This window comes from Urocitellus parryii, chromosome 4 (genome assembly GCF_045843805.1).
Source record: "Urocitellus parryii isolate mUroPar1 chromosome 4, mUroPar1.hap1, whole genome shotgun sequence".
NCBI lineage: Eukaryota > Metazoa > Chordata > Mammalia > Rodentia > Sciuridae > Urocitellus > Urocitellus parryii.
This window is the reverse complement of record NC_135534.1, coordinates 58,769,497-58,791,106: the sequence shown is the minus strand read 5'-3', so window position 1 is coordinate 58,791,106 and position 21,610 is coordinate 58,769,497. Positions and strand designations below refer to the sequence as shown.

General features: G+C 35.1%; 1 pseudogene; it reads right to left on the bottom strand.

Annotated features, from left to right (window-relative positions):
* The window catches only part of LOC144254703 (interferon-induced very large GTPase 1-like), a 49,512-nt pseudogene extending 33,255 nt beyond the window's left edge, over nucleotides 1-16,257 (bottom strand).
* Nucleotides 16,258-21,610: the final 5,353 nt, after the last annotated feature.

The following is a 21,610-nucleotide window of genomic DNA, read 5'->3' as shown; positions in this document are numbered from 1 at the left end:
TGACTTCTTTTGCTTAACACAATGTTCTCAAATTCCATTCAATTTCCTGAAAATGACATAATACCATTTTTCTTTATGGCCAAATAAAACATCATTGTGTATATGTCCCACATTTTCATTATCTGTTCATTCACTGACAGACAACAGGGTTTGTTGCATATTTTGGCTAATATAAACTATGCCTCTATATACACGTGTATACATATATCATTATAAGATGACAACTTTAAACTTTTAGGAAAAATCTCTAAAATTAGGAGTTGTATAGCTGGGTCTTATGGTATTTTCATTCTTAGACTTCTGAGGAAACTGCATACTGAGTTCCACAGTGATTGTACTAATTTGCAATCCTACTAACAGTGTGAAAATGTTCCTTTCCTTCCACCTCCTCTTATTATTATTATATAGCACTTATTATTGTATGTATGTCTTGATGACTGCCATTCTGACTGGAGATCAATGAAATCTTAGTGTAGTTTGACATGTAGTTTTCTAAATAGTAACGATGTTAAATATTTTTTTATACATTTTAAGTGATTTGTAATTTTTCTAATGGGAAGTATCTATTGAGTCCATTTGTCTATTCATTAACTGGGGTTTTTTGGTGTTTTGAGTTCTTTATATTTTCTGGATATTAATTCTCTGTCAGAAGCATAACTAGAAAAGATTATTTTCCTATTCTGCAGGTTCTCTCTTCTCGTTCTTAATTTTTCCCCTCTGCTATACAGAAGATTTTTGGTTTTATTAACATTTGGAATTATTTCCTGAGCTTTCAGAGTCCTATAGAGAAAATTGTTGTCTGTGCCTCAAATCGGGAGCTGTGACCCTATATTTTCTTCTAAGACTTGCACAGTTTCTGGTCTAATTTATAGGTCTTTGATCAATCCTGAGTTGATTTTGGGGGCAGGTGAGAAATAAGGATCTAGTTTCATTCTTCTACAGAAGGATAACAAGTTGTCCTGGCACCATTTGTGAAAAAGTTACTTACTTATGGCACCTTTGTCAATGATCAGGTGACTATATCTATGTGGATTTGTCTCTGTCCTTTTTATTCTGTAACATTGGTCCATGTGTCTGTTTTTATATTGGTACCATGGAGCTATAACTCTGTGGTATAATTTGCAAGTAAGTGTATTGATGTCTCTAACATTGCTATTTTGGCATAGAATTGCTTGGGCTATTCTAAATTTTTTATTCTTCCAAATGAACTTCAGACTTTTTTTTTAAATATCTTTAGACTTTTTCCCCCTACTGCGGTGAGGAATGATACTGATATTTTGACAGAATTTTCACTGAATCTGTATGTAGCTTTGGGTTGTATGGCCATGTTAACACTATTAATTCTTCCTATGCATAAAAATGGGAAGTCTTTTGATCTTATTATGTGTTCTTTGGATTCTTTCTTTAATATTTTACAGTTTTTATTGTAGAGAACTTTCACCTCTTTAATTAGGTTTATTCTTAGGCTATTTTTTGTTTTGTGGAGACTATTGTGAATGGGATTATTTTCCTAATTTTATTCTTAGCAGATTTATTACTGGTATATAGAAAAATTATTGCATTTTGTATGCTGATATTGGACCTTTGTTCTTTGCTGAATTTATTAGCTCTAGCAGTCATCTGGTGTGCTGTTTGAATCTTCGAACTATCCAAGATTCAAATCATCTGCAAACAATGATTTGGCTTCTTCCTATTTTTATCCCTTCTATTTTTTCCTTTTCTTGTTTAATTGCTCTGGCTAAAAACAAAATACAAACTTATACTTAAGCTCTTCATATATAAACTTAGAAAGAAAGAATAAAGTATAAGAGAAGCAAGAAATGAAGGAAGAGCCATCATTGAATTGGCTACTACAGGATCACTTATTTGGAATCCATGTGCAATGCCTTGCAAAACAGGACTCTGAACCATCTATTTGGGAACAGGAAAAGAGGAAACAGATACTCATCACTTTCCATCCATATTTCTCAAAAATGGCCTTGATGGAACTAAAACATAATTAACAGATCCACCATATATCACAATATTTATATTTATCAGTGCATATATTCTGTTATAATCTAGCCTAGTTATAACCTAACCCAGTGTGTAACTACCCGATTTCTTCCCATTCCAGTCTCATAGGTAATTCATTGTGATGTCACTGTAAGTGAAGAGTAATCTTTAGCTGCCTGTCATTAACTATTGAATTGTACGAGTCAGTTCAAAGATATAAACAATGGCCAAATCAACATGAGATATGAAACCATGGTAGCCTTTTATGAGTAAGTGATGCAGTTTTATCTACAGCTACAACAAATGCTTCTGCTGCTATAATGAACACAATGGAGTGGTGGAAATTCAGGAGTATGAACAGGATAGTATATCACCATATATTGACCAACAAAGCCAGAAAAAAAAGTGCATGTATTTTTAATTCTACTGAAAATAATGTGTTCAAGTATCACAGGGCATCCAGCACTCTGCCAGCAAAGTTTTCTGTTCAGGAGGGTATGAGCCACTTGAGAAAATGAAAGTCTGAAATGGTTAGTGAAGAAATAAAAGGCAGAGTGAGAAAAATAGTTTCAAAGGGAAGCAAAGTGTCTGATGGACTCAGTTCATGTAGGAGCTAGAACTGAACACCTAAAAACATGGCTCCAGTCTTTTATTTAAGAAAGACTACATCAAAGACAAAGATAAGGTTTCAGTGGGTAAAATCTTGCTCCCTGCGCCCCACCTGCTGGAGCCCATCCACATAGGGGTGCATAGCCATGTAGGGGACGGCCTCCTGCCAGCTTGGCTCCTACCAGAAGGCCATGTCCTGCTCCAGTGCAGCCCTGCAGTTCCTCGTAGAAGTAGAGGGGGGAAGACTGGGATGTCCTTGTTGTGATCCATCTCCTCCTCCAGGGCCATGTAGACGTGGTACAGGGACCTCAACACCAGCTTGAAGCCTTTAGGGTCACCTCGCCCCTCTGGAAGTTCCTCATGAACTCGACATTCTCTGCCTGAGTGTGCACCTCCTTGGTGGCCTCCTTCAAGGCCTCAGACAGACTCTGAAGCAAGCTGTTGCTCTATGGGTGATCCATGGCTAGGCTGGCTGGCTGGGGAGGTGGGCTGAGGAGCAGGCAGCTGCTGTGAATTACTGAGCTTTATAGTGCAACATCAACCCTTTGCCAGGCTTTAATCTGGACTTCATCACATGGTTGCAAAATAATACCCAGCAAAAGGGAGTAATCTAAATCACAGTTTCAAAAAAAAAATCAGAATGTTTGCAAATCTAAATCTTATTTTTGTGTTCTGAAAATAGTTCTGGATACCTCAATTATTTTCCTAGCTTCTTAGATTTTTTACTATATTAAAAATTCAAATTAGACATGGTTGCCTGTAAATTCCTTTCAAGAAGTAAAAGTGAAACACATTTAGTGGCAGTGTTACCACCTTAAGCCCTTCTGGCTTTGGACTTTCTGTAGAAAGTGGCATCTTAATATAGCTGTCTTTTAAAAGTTTTGCAGATCAATCCAAAACATATTCACTTCTAGAGATTTTATGTTGCTTTGGCAAGGCATTTGTATATTTCATACATTCAGAAAAGATGTCAAATTTTATTGCAGAATGATTAGGGCAATAAAATATTTGTGGATATTCTTTGGAAATAAGTGGCTTACTATGAGAATGTTCCACTTTAATAATCATCCAGATATATAATTATAAGTTCTAAGGGCAAATATGATTGGCTGATTTAGGTCCTTGCTATGTTGTCTTTTCCTCAAAAGTTACCTTTAAATAGCCAGCATGTTTATTATAGGACTGACATAGATAGGTTTCTACTGTAGCCAATATAATTAAATCTAGTAGCATGAATCTGTAAAATCTCCCATCATGTAAGTATCATTAGTAAATACTGGGATGGATTCCCTAGTCCACATTGCTAGGTACATGGGATCTGGGAAATGGGTCCAATGAGTCTTTCCATAGATTCTACTTACCCAAGAGCTCAACAAAGCCAGAATGACTGTAAACATTGTGGTTGGTGTCTTATTTCCTCTCTGTTGTTGAGCTATCTATTCAGCTTGAAGTGTCAGGTTCTTCAGTTTTTCCAGGATGACAAGTTGTTGTTTCTGAAAATATAGCCTGTGCTCTATGGAATTTGGTTTATTCTATTGCTCTGTGTGTTGCTTAATGGCAGTGAGACTTTTAATATCACAATAAAGAAATTTTTAAAAAATAACTTTGTGAGGTTAATGGGATTATGTAGGATTATGTTTTCCCCCCTTTATTATTTAAATTAAAGAAAAAGTTGATATAAGCAGGAGCATCATTAGCCTTAAATGTAGACAATGATCTAGTATTGTATAAGTATTTAAACAATAAAAAGTAACTTAATAAATATTTTTATTTGGACAAAAATATTGGCAAAAGTTACTTTGTTAAGCATGTGAAGACTGTTCAAGTCCATGTTATTAAGTTGAAAAGGATGTTACAGTAAAAGAAAGCCTAGTTTTTACCATATGTATGATTTGAGTTTGTCTCTAGTAATACACTAACAAAATTATAAAATGAAGCCAGCATAGATGTTAAAAGTCAGTTTTTCAACTTGTTTGTTCTATAGATAATAGCCTTAATATCTTAAATTGACTTAAGTTGTTATATTAGAATTGGTACATGTGTAATGCAATAACAAACAATAGTTGTAAGGTTTGTAGGGAAAATATAATATAAAATTAACAAGAGTGAAAATATATTTAATGATTATAATAGCTATAAATTAAGCAATATAATTGTGTCTAATTTTAAATACTTATTTTGTTGTATATGACATTTTTGTTGATTTTAGGAATATAACTTGTATAATAAAAATTTATCTTTTGAGCTTAACTTTAAATAAACTTGAATGATTATCTTAATTTGAAATGAGATGAAAGCAGACCTTTTAACTTAGGAGAGGTGGTCACTACAATGATACAGAAAATATAAATAGATGCCTTTCCAGAATAAGAAATATATATGTCTGTGAGCACAGGAAAAAATCTTTTATCTATTACTATTAATAATAAAAAAATGTAATAGAAGAAGAAATAGCTTTTTACCTACCAATTTAGGAAAAATTTCCATTATCTTCAAATCAAATATTGATCCATGTATGAGGAATTAGTACTTTCAAATATTGTTGGGTAGATGTGAATTGGCAGAATCTTTCAGGACAGAAATTTAATAAATTATTTTAAAAACTTAGAATTTTATATGGTATTGATTCAGCAATGATATCTTAAGGGATTTATGCCAAAATAATTTTCATGTATAAAGATATAGCTGTATAAATATTCTTCATTTTATTGTAGTTGTAGATGGACAGCATGCCTCTATTTAATTTGTTCCCTTTTATGTGGTACTGAGGATTGAACCCAGTGCCTCACATGTGCAAGGCAAGCACTCTACCACTGAGCTACAGCCCCAGCCCAATATTCTTAATAATTCTGTTTTTAAGGTAGCAAATAATTTAAATGTTATTGTAAAAGAACTTTAATTATGTGTAATTTAAAATAATTTTATGAATTTTAAAAATATTAATATGATTTTATATTTATAAAATATGTATACTCGAAGTATATGTGTAGAAAACAGTTTAGAAGGCTATGGGCTAGATGTTAATAGTAGTTATCTATGATAGTAGAATTTTAAAAGATTTTTATATATGCTTCTTAATTTTTCTAAAATGGCAAAAGTTAGGTAATGTGTTTTAATTTTGAAACTAATTTTGGTTTCTTACTTGAATATTATTTTATAAACTTTTGTATATAATTTTGGATTAATATAAACTAGTGATATAATTTAATATTATATCTGAAACATGAAACAGACAAGAGAACTTTTAATCCTTTCTTGAGGGAAGATTTTAAAACATTTTTATATTTCTTATTGTTACCCTTTAAATAAGCTAGTGTCTCTTCATTACCTTTTAGAAATACAATTGAATTTCTTTCTCAGTGTAGATAGTAATATAAAAATTTTATAATATAGCTATTTAATTATAGAATATTAAATGATATAATTAAGTTTTCAATTAATTGATTAATTTTTATATAAGTTTGTAAGAGAGCTTTGTAGTACACTTTTAGTTTGGAGAGCATCAGGTTAATAAAATGTTCATTTAAATCTTATACTTTAAAGACATATATTTAGGATACAGAGATACAATTGATACATGAATTGTTAGTAATAATTATCATAATTACATTGATGCTTTCATATTTATCAGGTTTGTCTTTTAAAGAAAAATTTGAAATCTGGAATGTAGGTGCTACTTTAAATAATAGTTGTTTAATCCAAATTATATTAAAATTAGGCCTTTTTAAATAGTAAAACTCACTAAACATAAGAAATTATTCTATTAGAATGAGAGTAGATTAATGTTTTAAGAAGTTCTTATCATTTCAATGCATGGATTAAACTTTGGTTTATAGTAGCACATCAATATTTGATCTTAAGGAAAAGCCTCAAATATTTTAATTGATTGTTCCATATATTCATAACCAACTTAGTTACATACAAACTTATTCTCTATCCACTCAAACCTTCCTTATCACTTACTTAAGACCTTCATGTATAATATTATACAAAGATTTTTCCCATCCAGAGACATCTTCTCCTTCCTTCCACTAGAATCTTCATCAAAGACTTTTCCATCCAGAAACATTTCCTTTTTTTCCTTCTAGAATCCCCTAATTCCTCTTTCTTATCTGTAGAAACTTCTCTTTGACCATATTCTGAAACAATCCTGGTAAATCTCTGAATCTAGACAAACTATTCCATTTTTTTTTTAAGAGAGAGAGAGAGAGAGAGAGAGAGAGAGAGAGAGAGAGAGAGAGAGAGAGAGAGAGAATATCTTTTTTGTAGATGGACACAACACAATGCCTTTATTTATTATTTATTTTTTTATGTTCGATTCTGAGAATCGAACCCGGGGCCCGCCTGTGCTACATGAGTGCTCTAAGGCTGAGCCATAATCCCAGCCCCAATTATTCCACTTTAATAAGAAGAAATATTCCAATTGAAATGAAGTTAACATTTTTAACTGTATAGAGAATTATACTTGTTTATCATTTTATGAAAACACAGTTTTCAAGTCTACAGAATTATATTTGTTGGGACTTTAAAATCTTAGTAACTCTGTTTTTAGTGATGACATAAAACTGTTTTATTTTTTATTTTTATTAATATTTATTTTTTACTTTTAGGTGGACACAATATCTTTATTTTATTTTTATGTGGTACTGAGAATCGAACCCAGTGCCTCATGCATGCTAGGCGAGCATATCATATCCCCAGCCCATAAAGCAGTTTTAAATCTCTCTTTTTTATCAATTTATGAAAACACCAATGTTTCAGTATGTTATCACCTGAAATTTAAGGAGTTAAGATTACTTGATGTTAGCATCTTAATGTTGTAATTCAATAAGCATCTCCTGTAATATAGATCTATGTAATTGATTCCATTTACCTAAAATTTAATTTATTAATTTTTAATTGAACAAGGGTGACAAACAAATGTAGATAACAATATTAGTTATGCTTTTGCTGTTGAAGAAAATCTCTAGAAGCAAATGGACATAAATTTTAAACATTATCTAATTTAACTATTAAAAATTAGTAATCTTACTAATTAAACAGCTGAAAAAAACTGTATTAATAAGTTGAAGACATCTTTATTTCCATTTCATTACCCAATTTAAATTGAATCTTATTAAATCACATGAATTAGAGGTATTTGGATCAATTTTTTATTTTAATTTTAAATTATGAGTGCACTCATTAATTTATGCCAATTTTGATATCATGTCATGTAATCATAATGTAAATATAGCCATTGTGTATACCCGTTCATAAATCAGGCAAATAAAAAAAAGAAAAATCTTTATAACCCTTTTTTAAGTGGATTTCCAATGGTTGTAAGAGGTGGTTCAAAAACATGTTAAAATTTCTATTGGATTTAACGAGTTGAGGAATTTAAAATACAAGAGTAAAAATATATTTATATTTTTATTAAATTTTTTTATTTATTTATATTTTAATTAAATTTTTATGAGATTTAATTAAAAGGCAGGCCTGCTTTAATGGATAAATAAAACCTGGCAATGATGAAAACACTGTGAAATTAAATTATTTTAGACTGCAGGCTTTCTGTCTTAGTAATTGTCAGATTTATCTTTAATAACATCCCCCCAAATCTATTAAAAAGCGTAATTAGAATACCTCTTATTGACCTTTCAATTTTTCCTTTAATTCTGGCTCTAGTTTATCTGTAGAGAAATTGGGGGAGAGCGATTGTGGCTATTGAGTTTTACTGTACACGCAGGAGTTTGTTGGTTCGACCTTTAGTCTGTAAAGTTATCTTTTGACTAGCGAGTATTTAACTGGGAAAGTAAAAGTGTGGCAGAGTGTTATTGAATTAGGAAGGAAAAAAAAAAGTTAGCTGTTTGACGCAGGCGTGGAGGAGCAGGGGCCAGGAGAAGGAAGTTCCTGTTTGGAAAGGCCCTGCCTTGGCCGCTGGGGGAGGGGCGCCGGGAACCGGACTGGGAAGAAACCCTGGGCAATTGAATTTCTTTTGTTTTGGACAGCTGAAAGGTGCGTGGTCTGAGCTGTTCTGCGGGTTCTAAAATTTCCCTGGTGGCACGGGCGCCTTCGATTTGCCTCTTTTTCCCCTGAGTTTTCCCGCAGCTGGGGCTGCCTGCTGCAAGTTACAACACTGGCAGCTCTGGGGCTTTCCAACACGGGAGTTGCCCTGTCTCCTTGGGGCCGCCTGTGGTTGCTATTTGCTTCGTCTGGGGTTAGAATTAAGGTAATATTGACTCCACACAATTGGTTTGTTTCTGTCTGTTTGGGGCAATATTTTATTTAATTTTTATTCCCACAGTAAATAATCCCCACCCGAAAGGCAGGCTCTAGTCAGCGGAATGCCAGTCACAGCAAGAGTTCCTTTAGGTTGCATCTGTTACTAAAGTTAGGTAGTACTGCCATCTCTCCTGCAGCATTCCTAGGACACAAGGAGATGCTGACAATATCCCTGGTGGGAGACCTGCCTCAGCTTGAATCCATCAAGTTTGTCACCATACTTTTGAGAACTGCAGAAGGTGTGCCTTCTCTCTATGAAGTTATTCTAACAAAGATTTGAAGTAGAGTTTGATAGAATTTTCTCTTTTAAGGAGTTTGCCCCAGTTTAATATGAGGCTATGTAAAAATTCACTTTAACCCCCTCCACACTCTTTCCAAATTGGGATCCTTCTTATACTTTGAGAGGGGATGGCTTTTGTATTTCCTCCTGTTCAGGCGCCAGATATTAGGAGGTGGCCAGCACCCTACCTGGGCAGTTTTCTGCTCAGAAGGGGATGAGCCACCTGAGAAAATGAAAATCTGAAATAGTGAAGAATAAGAGGCAGAGTCAGAAAAATCGTTTCAAAAGGAAGCGGAGTGTCTGATAGATCCAGTCCACATAGCTGGAACTGAACACCTGAAAACAAGGCTCCAGTCCTTTATTTAAGGGAGACTATATCAAAGGCAAAGATAAGGTTTCAGTGGGTAAAGTCTTGCTTCATGATGTCTTAGAGTCTACAGGGTGTTTGGCATCTTGGCAAGCCACACCCATTTTCTCTTGAGAGGCTGGGTGGCTTTGTGGTTCCAGTAAGTGACTGGATCTCTAGTGCTGTGTGGAACCTGGGACACAGCTGGATAGGTATTCATATGTATTTGGGTAGTCTCATCAATAGGAGTGCCACTGGGAGCTCCCAGATACCAGATGATACCAGCATTCAAGAACAATATGTAGCCTTTATATGTGGCCTTTAAGAAACCCTTTATTTCAAGTGACTAAGTAAGTTTTGTTTTTGTTGTTAATCTCAACTGAACTCAGTCTCATTTTAGTATGGGAGATTATTTTTATGGAAGGATAAATGAACTAGTTAAAATTATGCCCTACCCATGTTTTTATAAGATCTATTTTTCAATAAAATATTTACATTTTGTTTTTAAGGATTATCACATATTTGTAAAATAATTTGTATTGCTCTGTCATATATAACAAAAGTTAAATGACAAATGAACCTATATAAATCAATTGACATTTAATTTTAATTTTATGTAATTATTTTAGTGACAGAGAAAGCACATATACAAGACATAAAACTCTCAAGTGTCTTGTGAACAGATATGTAAAGAACTCCTATAAAATCAACACAAAATTAAAGTGGATGAGACAAGCAAGCATTTTACAAAAGTGACTATCTAAACAGTCAAGAGTATTTAAAATGCACAACTTCATTTTGAAGAAGGAAATGCATATCAAAACCATATTAAAATGATGTTTTCTACATCAGAATGGCAAAAATTATAAGGAATAAAACCAAATGCTGGTAATAAAAGTAGAAACTAGAACTGTCACACATTGCTGGTAAGGATATATGGTGGTTCACACGCTTAATTTTTTTTTTTTAACAACTGATAATCAATTTATTAAAACAGTTGACTTAGTCACATAATTACACATCCTGAAGACTATATTTTCAAATGTAAATTCCCGCAGTGTCCAAGTTGAATCTGATTGTCAACGAACTTCTGATGAGACTACTTCAGCTATTAGTGTTTTTCTAGTAAAACTTTATTCAAGGCAAAGGAATAGGGAACTTGGGATAGGCAGCATAACATGACATAACATAAATGACACAGAGTACTTACTCCATGTATAGCATTGTCCTTCATGCCTTGTAGATAGCCTCTGTTTGCTCAGGTACCCTAAAAGTACAACAATAAAGTTCTCATTAAATAAATGAATGGCTAAATTATAAATCTGAGTTCTCACAGGAACTGCTACTACAAAGATAGCACTATTGGTAGTCATCACAAAAGTATGGTATGGTATAATATAATTTAATATTCCTACTCTTTGCATTTCACACTCATATACTACAGCACTAATATCAAAGGTTGACTCATTGTTCAGAACTTACTAAAGAGTTGGAATCAAGAGAATGAGCATTCTGAGGGAAGGAGAAAAATGACAATTGTACATTTCATATACCTTTCTCTAGTGTCCAAAAGAAAAGCACCCAAAACATAAGGATGTCAATATTTGGACATACCCCATTCCCTACAAGTTACTGGGTTAACTGTCTCTAAGAAAAAGAGGTCTCCTCCAAATCTTCTCAGAGCAATTTTCCATCATTTTTCAATAACAAACATTTTTATTTATTTTTTTAAGGTACTGGGGATTAAAGTCAAGGGCATTCAACCACTGAGCCACCTCCCCAGCCCTATTTTGTATTTTATTTTGAGACAGGGTGAGATTGTGCCACAGAAAATCAACAAAAGACGTGATAGAGGTTGCACCTTGGCAGGATATCTTGAAACTCATGAAAAAATCATTTTTCTTGCTTTCTAAATAGTTTACAGGATCATTTTCTGTCTTAGATGCTCTGTGCATTTTCTTAAAATGTTTTGACACTCTACGAAATAAACACCAACATAATTTGATTTTGTATTTACTGGTAAATATATATCTGTCTTTAGTGAGTACAGAATTCACTTAATTTCTATTACTCTCAGGATTTTATGGAAGTAACTTTGATCATAATCACGTTGTTGACTCCAAATGCTGTTAATCGTTTCATCAAATCTTGAAAAAATAAGTTCAGTAGTCATATTAATGGACACTTTATCACAGGCCTCTAAGTTCTTTGAAAAAGTGCAATATTCTGTACACATCTTGACATGTTTTCCAAAATCTATTTGAAAATCTTCTCCAGTATTTCTCTTTAGTTTTTCCATTATGTTTTTCTCCTTTTTGAAATAATCCAAAAGGATGTTTTCAGTGTCCACATCAAGGCTCCATGGCTTGAGGGACATTTAAGGACACTTCACAGACCCATTTTCTCCAAACTTGGTTGAGTTTCTCACGTAAATCTTCATCACTCAATTCTTTTCCTTTTACACTAAAAGCCAATTTTTGGCTCCTCTCAAATAATTTATTTTGATATACCTTCTTTTTCCGTTCCAATTGTTCTTGGCTATTTTTGAGACTAATAAGCTCATTGGCTTTTCTTCTAGTGTCTGAAATAAGTAAGCCTTTAAAGACTAGCAGCTTATTTTCAAAATGGGATTTCCACTGGATGAGTATATAACTCTCTGTTTCTTCAGTAAAATATTTTTCAAATTCTTGCTTGATGGTTTCATATTTCTTTACAACTGGATATTCAATCATGCTTGTTGTAAGTGTCAGAATTTTTCTATTCTGAATCTGATTGTGAAGCTGGTTCTGTTAAGTCCAACATGTGACTCCGGAGCTCCCAGGTCCACTGGTTATACATGGTTTCCAGTTTGCACAGGGCCATGACCTGTCATGTGTTCCTAAAACTGAAAATGAAGTTCTCACTTACCAGGACTCTCCACAAATCTTGAACTCTGAATTGTAAGTCCGATATCCTCATGATACTTCCTCTGAATTCCTGTTTGTCAGGCAAAAGGATTCTACTTTTCAGTTCCTGGAAATTGTGGCTATATCTAAGAATGGGAGGGGCCATAGGAGGATTGCCATCCCAGAGATGAGCAAAGTAGTACACATGGTGTTGACATTAAACTTGATGAATATGGACTATTTTTTTGTTTTCTTTATTTTCACCATACGCAGACATGAGGACCACAATGAGAGAAGAGACCTCCTGCAGGAAGGTGAGTTGCCCCTTATGTTCCTTTGCATCTCCATGAAGGTTCACGAAGGTCACACACTTGTCAAACCTGTCCTCTTCCCCTCCAGGGCAGAATCAGCAGATTTCCACCACACCGGCATCAAGAGGCAATTCTTGCTGCTTTCTCTGCAGTGTCGGTGGAAAAACACATCATGTTTATGTTCACTGAGAAGACAGTTCATGATCTGAGATTTGAAAGCAGACAGGCCATTGCCTACTCTAATGAAGGACACAATGGGAGTGGAGACATGACATATGTGAAGATTCTTGTGAGTGTTCTTCCCATGGGGGGATTTCTTTCCTTGCTGCCAATTTCTCCTAATTTGTTTGAGAGACCAGTGAGAGAATTCAATTTGAGAAGTGCAGGGATTTGGCAGCAAGATGGCAGGGCAAATTGATAGATGGATAATTTGGTCAAAATACATTGTCGGGCAAAATCATCTGCACAGTGAAAAATGGCCATCTGAATATCCATGGGGTGAATGTGGGGCCTGGACTCTGTTCTCAAAGGATTAGTAAGACTATCACCATCTTCAAAAAAGTCTTCATGAGGATCTATAGCCTCATTTTCCTGTTTGCAGGCATTTGGAGAGACCTGATATTCTATGTTTTCATCATCTTTGAAGACCTGGTACCTCAGTCCATAATCTAGCATCAGTAGCTTCTGAAGGAAATAGAAGGAAGTTCCTGTTCAGATTTGGGCTGGGTGTTGTACACAGAAGTCTTGTAGATCAAATGGAAGTCAGCTCTACTCATCCTTTTTGGGTAGTAATGTTCTAGGCCAAGACACTGGAGTAAATCTAGAAAGGCTCTGTTTTCTATCACTTCACTTGTGTTATTTGCATTAATATTTGATTCACAGGGCTGTTTTCTTTCATGGAGAAGACTTTGTAGCTGTCTTTTGACCTCATTCATTTTCAAAGAAGAGATGGTGGCTCCATAATCCCCATCAATGTGCAACCTCATATTTCTTTCTAGGTTTTCCCAATCATGATCTGCCCCAAGTTTGGTGAGGACATGTACAACTTCTTCAGAAATAAATTGTCCCATATGTTTTCTCATAAACTCCATGTGTTGTATCTTCTCTTCTGGAGAAACAGCTACTACTCCAGCTTTGGGTATCAGACCTGTGATCATGAGGAATGTATTAGGTTTGTAGCTGGAAATATTTTTGAGCTCCTGGTATTTATTGAAGGCAGTTTGCATTTCATCCAGTAGGAAGTTTAGCTCATTATGACCCAGGAGATACCAAAAAATATTGCTTACCACCTGATATCCTGCACCAGCTGCAATGGAAAGTATCAAGAGGTATGTGTCTGTCTGCTCTGTTGCTTCGAGGTGATTCAGGAAGCTGCTGAGAGCTAAGCTGACCTTATAGGTGGCCTTTCTTTGAGCTTCTTTCTCTTTTCTCGGGATTCACACTTCACATTCACTTTAAAGAGTTCATTCTGGGTTTCCTTTAAGATTTTAATAAACTGAGAAAATTGGGAGATGTTGAGCTGCTCTTGCTCTGACTCTGACAGGTAGATCTATTGCGTGATGGAGCGAGTCTGAGGAAAATTTGTCACTTTGTAGACGTAGGGATCCAGAAGAGGGCACAATTGTGATTCAATAAAAGTAATTTTATGTCTGGAAGAATTTTTGCTAAAATTGACAGTGTTTACTAGAAAATTTTATAGGTCCCAGTCTGTGAGGCATTAGTTAATCCAAGTGTCATAACCATTTATTTTTTGATTCAGTGTTTGCATGAATCCTATCAGTTCTTGAAGCTACACTTCAGGATCAGTTACCTCCCAGGATTTTACCTCCTCTAGGAAAACTCTTGCCTCCTTCCCAGCACTCAACAATCCACTTCCCTCCTGGATCTGTGCACTGAGGCCAGTCAGAGCAGTGTAGTTGTCTTTCAGGCAGTTAGCTATCTTAAGGGGATCTTTAATGTCACTTCTGTGACTAGAGAGGATGATGTCCCAAACGGGCACCAGCTGAACTCCCTGGTCAATGACACACCAGGTTTGATTGCTGGAACTAAGGCCAGCTTTCCACTGGACAAGGCCATCTGCTTCTGTTGGGCCACCTACCTGGGCTACAGATAGTTGGATTTTGGTTTGAAGATTTTGTAAAATTTGGCTTTGGGAGACTGTTTTGCAATGTGAGTCTGACACACTCATATCCCAAGCATCTTTTACTGCATAGCCCTTGTAGCTTCCCCTTATACAAATATCCAGGGCCTCTGCTGCCTGCTGCTTCACATAAGCCAGCTGGTCACTTTGGAATCCCTCTGAAGTAGCCTTCCATCCAGAATCCTCCTAGGTGCATAGGGCCTTTGTTTACATTAGAGCCAAACCTATGGAAGAAAATTTCAGTCCTCTCCTTTAATAAGGGGATGTTATCTGTGTCTGCCATCTGACCTAAGACTTCTTCCATGTATTTCAATTCCTGAAGGGCAGGCATGGATAACTGAAGCTTATTCATGTGAAAGTAGCAAGAGGCCAGCGGGACACAGCAGAACTTAGTTGAGCAAAAATATGTTCACTCAGAATTTGCTTGTTGCATTTCCTTGGATTCTGAATGCTTGCTTTTATTTATTTTTATTTTTATTTTTTTGACATTTTTTAATTGGTTGTTCAAAACATTACAAAGCTCTTGACATATAATATTTCATACATTAGATTCAAGTGGGTTTTGAACTCCCATTTTTACCCCAAATACCGATTGCAGAATCACATCAGTTACACATCCACATTTTTACATAATGCCATATTAGTGACTGTTGTATTCTGCTACCTTTTGAATGCTTGCTTTTATTCATTCCAGTCTCCATTGGAATTCCCCAGCCTCCACCATAGGCAGAGGCACTTACACTGAAGCCCATCTTTTCTATTGTCTGGGTGAACATGGATTCTTCTTGAAAAGATGTAAATTGTTCTGTTTCCATTCTTGTGCTTTGCTGAGGGCCAAAGAGGGAGAAATCCCTGGGGACACTGATTAGCTCCTCCCTCTTCTGTATCAGGTCCATTTGGTTGCATGTTTGGTAAACCCCTTGCAGAGCTAGCCCTCCAGATGCCCATCTTATTAGGTCTTTATCTGGGAGGTTTTGCCTGTGGGACAGTGTCTGCTCCTTGGGACTGAGTTGTCTCTGCATGATTTCCATGACTTCCCTTAAGTGCTTTTCAGGCACTGGCCAGTATTCTTTAGGGATCTTCATGGCTTGCCTCAGCTCTGCTTCTTTTTTCCTCACTGCCTCTTCCTGTCTCTGCCTCCCTTCTAATAAGAAGTTTCCCTGCTCCTGCAGCGATTGTTCTGCCTGCTTCTGCTTTTTCATTATCATCTCCACTGGTGACTCCTGAAACTCTGGAAGACTATTTGAGTGTGACAGGACAACCAGCTTCTCCAGGGCCCTTTTCTCCCATGGATGTTGTACCTGGGATTTCAGTTTCTGGAGGTCTTTTTCTGTTAAGTGTTGTATGACTTGAGTACAGGTCAAGCCCAGACCTTCCTGCAGCTTGGGCAACCAGTACTCAATATCCAGTCCTACTTGCCTCAGCATCTATTCTCTGTCTCTATGAATTTTCCTCTTTTGTACATTTCATATAAATGGATTGATACAATACTTGGTTTTTTGTGATTAGTTTATTTCACTCATGACAATGTTTTCAAGATTCATCCATATTGCAGCACCTATCTTTTATTTTTTTGGGGGTACTGGGGTTTGAAATTAGGGATCTTCAGCCGCTGAGCCACATCCCAGACCTATTTTGTATTTTATTTAGAGACAGGATCTCACTGAGTTGCTTAGTACCTCACTGTTGCTGAGGCTGGATTGAACTCATGAGCCTCATGCCTCAGCCTTCCGAGCCACTGGGATTATGGTGTGTGCCACCGCACCTGGCTACCATCTCTCTTAAACATTTTTTTAATTAACTTTTTTGATTTAAAAATTTTATTGGTACATTATATTTATACATAATAGCGAGATTCATTCTGCCACATTCAAACATGCACATAACATAATTTGGTCAATCTCATTCTGTGATACCGTTTTGTTCCCATCACTCCTCTACTGATCCACTTGCTCTACTCTACTAATCTCCCTTCTATTATTATTATTATGATTGCTGTTATTATAATTTTAATTAGTAGAATATATAAAATTGGGATCCTTTGTGGAATAATCATATCCAGTTGTAGCATACTTTGATAGATTTTGCTCTCCAGTACTTCCCCATACCATCCCCTCTTCCCTTCTTCTTGATACCCTTTATCTACCCTATTATTCTCCTTTCCATTTTCATGAGATACTTTTTAAAAATTTCTTCCATTTTTTTTCTCTCTGGCTTTCTCCAATGAGAGAAACATTCAACCTTTGTTTTTCTTTATTTCACTTAGCATGAACTCTAGTTCTGTCTACTTTTCAGCAAATGATATAATTTTGTTGTTCTTTATGGCTCAGTAAAACTCATGATGTAATGTATGTGTGTGTATATATATATATATATATATATATATATATATAAAATAATATTTTCTTTACCCTTTTGTCTGTTGACAGTACCTACCCTGATGCAATAATTTGTTTATCATGAATACCACTGCTATAAACATTGGGATGCTTATTCCTAATATGCTGGTTTTAGCCATTTGGGATAAATACAAAGTTGTAGTATAGTGCAGTCATGTAATTGTTCTATTGTTAGTCTTTGTAGGACTCTTCATACTGCTTTCTAAAGTAGATATAACAATTTGTAGTACCAACAAATACATGTAAGTTTAATTTTCTTTTCCTTCACATTCTCACTTGCAATTATTGTTATTTGTACTCTTGATGTTTAAACTCTCTTTGTTCTTATTTCTCTTCACCCCCACACACTGTCTTTTAGATTTTTCCTTCACTTGTCTTCAGTGAATTAGCCGCTATGGTTTGAATGTTCGTATCCTCTAATACTCTTGTTTAAATTTGCAATTTAGCAGTATTATGCATTGGTACTCTTGAGAGGTGATTTTGGCATGAAGCCTGCACCTTCATCGATGGGAATAACTCCATTATAAATGGATTATTTCAAACCTCTTTTGTCTTTTTTGTACTTTTGCTTTCTTTTTGCGTGAACAGAGCAAGAAGGCTCTGTTTGTATATATGTGCCTTGATTTTGGACATTCCAGCCTCTAGAACTGTCAGTCAATATATGCAGGGTTCATTTCAAGTCACTAGGTCCAATTTATGCATTGAATACAAATCTTATTGTTTGACCACTAGTGGCATACTTTAAAAATAACATGTTCTTCTTCTTCCTCTCCTCACCAACTGTGGGGGAAGCAGGATTAATAATCTTTTTGTGCTAAGCCAAATTATCAGCCAAATTATTCCATAATAATAAAGAAACTGTACTTGAAACTGGAACAAAAGATCTTTTAGGGATATAATTTATTAGATATACTGAAAATAATACTTAGAAAAAAACCCTGGTGTGCCTTCCTTTTCAACCTCTCTTTTTCCCCTGGGAGTTAGAATGGTTGCCTTTGTGATGTGAGTCTCTTGCATTTATCTTTTGCTAACAAATTAAAAACCTTTTTCTTTTTTCTCAAAACGTTGTCTTCATTATTGGATGTGCATCAAAAACAAGGACTGAGTTTTGGTATCAAATTTTGCAACTCAGGTGGGACCTGAGAACAGCCTTTGTAGGTTGTTTAGGTGTGGCACTTCAAGTGTGAGCTGGTTGAGAACACCACTAGAGAAATGGGAGGTAAATAAATTTGCCTCCGGGAAGACTAAAGTAGTTGTTCCCATAAGTAAAAGGGAGCAACTGAGGGACCATCCTAGCAGCAGCCAAGGCTTCTTTGGCTTAAGGGAGCATGTACTTTCTTTCCCTGAACAGTGTGGTGCAATTTGACATCTAGTCTGTCTCACAAAAAGAAATTCAGAGGGGTATATTTGCAACACCTTGGTCATCTGGTAATTCCTGTGGTTTATATGCCAAGACTCTCATTTCTCTCCATCTAGTTATTCTTGATGGGAAAATCAGATCCCTCTTTGTGGCAACCTCTGTAGGTTCACTGTTGTAGAAACCATGGTTGAGTGAGATTAGGGAACCTATGTCCCAATATAGTCATATGTTTTAAAGGTTTCCAATCTTCTGGTCCTGGTTTTGTGATCCTCTCTGTTGTGGTTAAATATAAGGTGTCCCCCAAAAGTCAGCATAATTTGGTGATACAGCCACAGCAGTGTTTATAGCACCACAATTCACAATAGCCAAATTTTGTCCCCAGCCCAGGTGCCCATGAGTAGATGAATGGATAAAGCCATTGCATATATGTTGTATATATATACAATGAAGTTTTACTCACCATAAAGAACAGTGAAATTATGTCATTTGGTTGTAAATGTATGGAACTGGAGACCATTATGCTGAGTGAAATAAGCTAGACTCAGAGTATCAAAGGTTGAATATATATTCTCTAATATGTAGAAGCTTGACAAAATAAGGGGAAAAATGGGGGGAATCTCATGAAAATGAGAAGGAATATCAGTGGATCACTGAACTGTGACTGAGGAGGAGTGAGGAGGGAAGAGCACAGTGAAGAAATATGGAATTAAATCGACCAAAATATACTATGCATATACATCAATATACCACAGTGAATTTCACCTTTAAAACTATAAAACACTAATTTTTAAAACATTAAAAATAAATATAAGAAAGACCTATAGAGGAAGGGAAATGGGGAGGGAGTATTGGAAGGAAAGGGGAAGTACTGGTGACGGACATGGAGCAAATTATATTTCATGCTTGTGTAATTATCTCAAAATGAACCTCAATATTAGGTTTAACTATAATGCACTAATAGTAAAGAAAATTTTAAAGTATAAATTACATAGAAATTAGAAAATACTTTGAGATAATTGGAAATTAAAATGTAACATGCTGAAACTTATAAGATACCATGAAACTAACACTTGTAAATTTCTAAATTATAAAAGATCTCAAATCGGTAAAACAAATCAGGCCTTAAGAAAATAGAAACAGAAGAGTAAAATTAACACAAAGAATGCAGAAGGAAGAAAATAATAAAGATTAGAATGGAGATGAATTGAATGGAAAATAGAGAAAATCAACACAACTAAAATATAGCTTTATGAAAAAAACCCAAACAGACAGGAATTGTGGGGACTCAGATGACCAAAGTGAGATATGAAACTGTGGCATACTACCAACTTTTTAGAGATAAAATTAAAAGGAGTTTAGAAGGACATTGTGAAAATATGTAACTCAACAAATTACATATGACCAGATGGCTTTACTAAAAAATTAACACCCATATAGCCAACATTAGCTTGATACCAAAGTCAGACAGAGATGTCACCCAATGGCAATTTTTTTTTGCAGAAATTAGAAACATGATAAATTCATGTGGAATAGCAGAGGACCTCAACTAACTTAAACAATACTTAAAATGAAGAACATAGTTAATGGATTCAAACAGATTCATATGTCTTAATTTCAAAACACAACAAAACCACAGATATCATAACAGTGTGGTACCATGATGAGAATAGACATGTAGATCAGTGAAATGGAATGAAGAGATCAGAAAATAAATTATACAAGTAGAGCCAATATTTTTGACAAGGGTACCAAAATAAGTCAATGGGGAAAAAAAGTCTCCTTTATGAGTTATATTAAGTAAACTAGATATTCACATGCAAACAAATGAAGTCAGAACCCTAACTTATATAATATATGAAAATTAACTCCAAATGGATCAAAGACATAAATTTAAGAGTTAAAATACTTTAAAATGGTAAGCCTTCATCACCTGAGTGTGATGAAAGTTGAAAGCATTATGCTAAGTGAGAGGAACCATACAGGGAAAAATGAAATATTATGTCATTCCTTTATAAGAAATATTCAAAATAAGTAAATCTATAGAGACTGAAGGCAGATTGATGGTTTCTGAGGTCTAGGGAAGGTTGGAAGGAGGAGTGATTGCTGAATGAACATGGGGCTGTCTTTTGTGATAATAAAATTAGTTTGAAACTTGATGGAGGTACTTGATATATAACATTGTGAATGAACTAAATGATAGTGACCTGTATAATTTAAAATGGTTCATTTGGTATTATATGATTGTGTAGATTTCCAATTAAATGAAGTATATGGAAACCAAAAGCAATTCAATATGAAAAAAGGATAATATTCTAAATTATTGTATTATATTGTACTATTATTTATGCTATAAAGTCTACTTTTCTCTCTCTCTATGTATAGAGGACGTACTTCATAATGATGTGTTACTATGCATCTCTTCCCAATTTTTAGTTGGCATCAGTCACTTAAAATTGGCCACAGAGGATGTATTATGTAATGGAAAATGCTATGAATCAGAAATATTTTTTATTTACTTATTTATTCATTGAGCCAGAAATTTTGGGCTGGGAATATAACTCAGTGGTAGAGTATTTACCTATCTATCATGTATAAGGTCCTGGGTTTGATCCCCAGCAATAGCAAAATTCCAAACCAGAAGCTTTCTTTTCCTGAGAGTTAAACATTTACTACACATCATTAATTGGAACTTTCATGGTCCTGTATGCTTCCCTTAGACCACTGACTGTGTTTCCAGGAAGTAGAGACTATGCCTTATTCAACTTTCAGCCCTGAGGACAGAAAATAGTGGCTAGCAAAGATGGAGAACTTTCAAGAATCAAAGAATGTGCTCTGTAAACTTTTCTGTCCCTAGGGTTCTACTGCTTCTTTCCCTGTTTCTAGTTGTAGTTCCTTTGGAAGAATTCTAGCTGTATTCTTTCATAACCCTAAGAGAAGTTGTGAAGTTGTGTGTGTGTGTGTGTGTGTGTGTGTGTGTATACATTTTTATTGTTTTTTTTTTCCCCTGGGAGAAGAACAAGA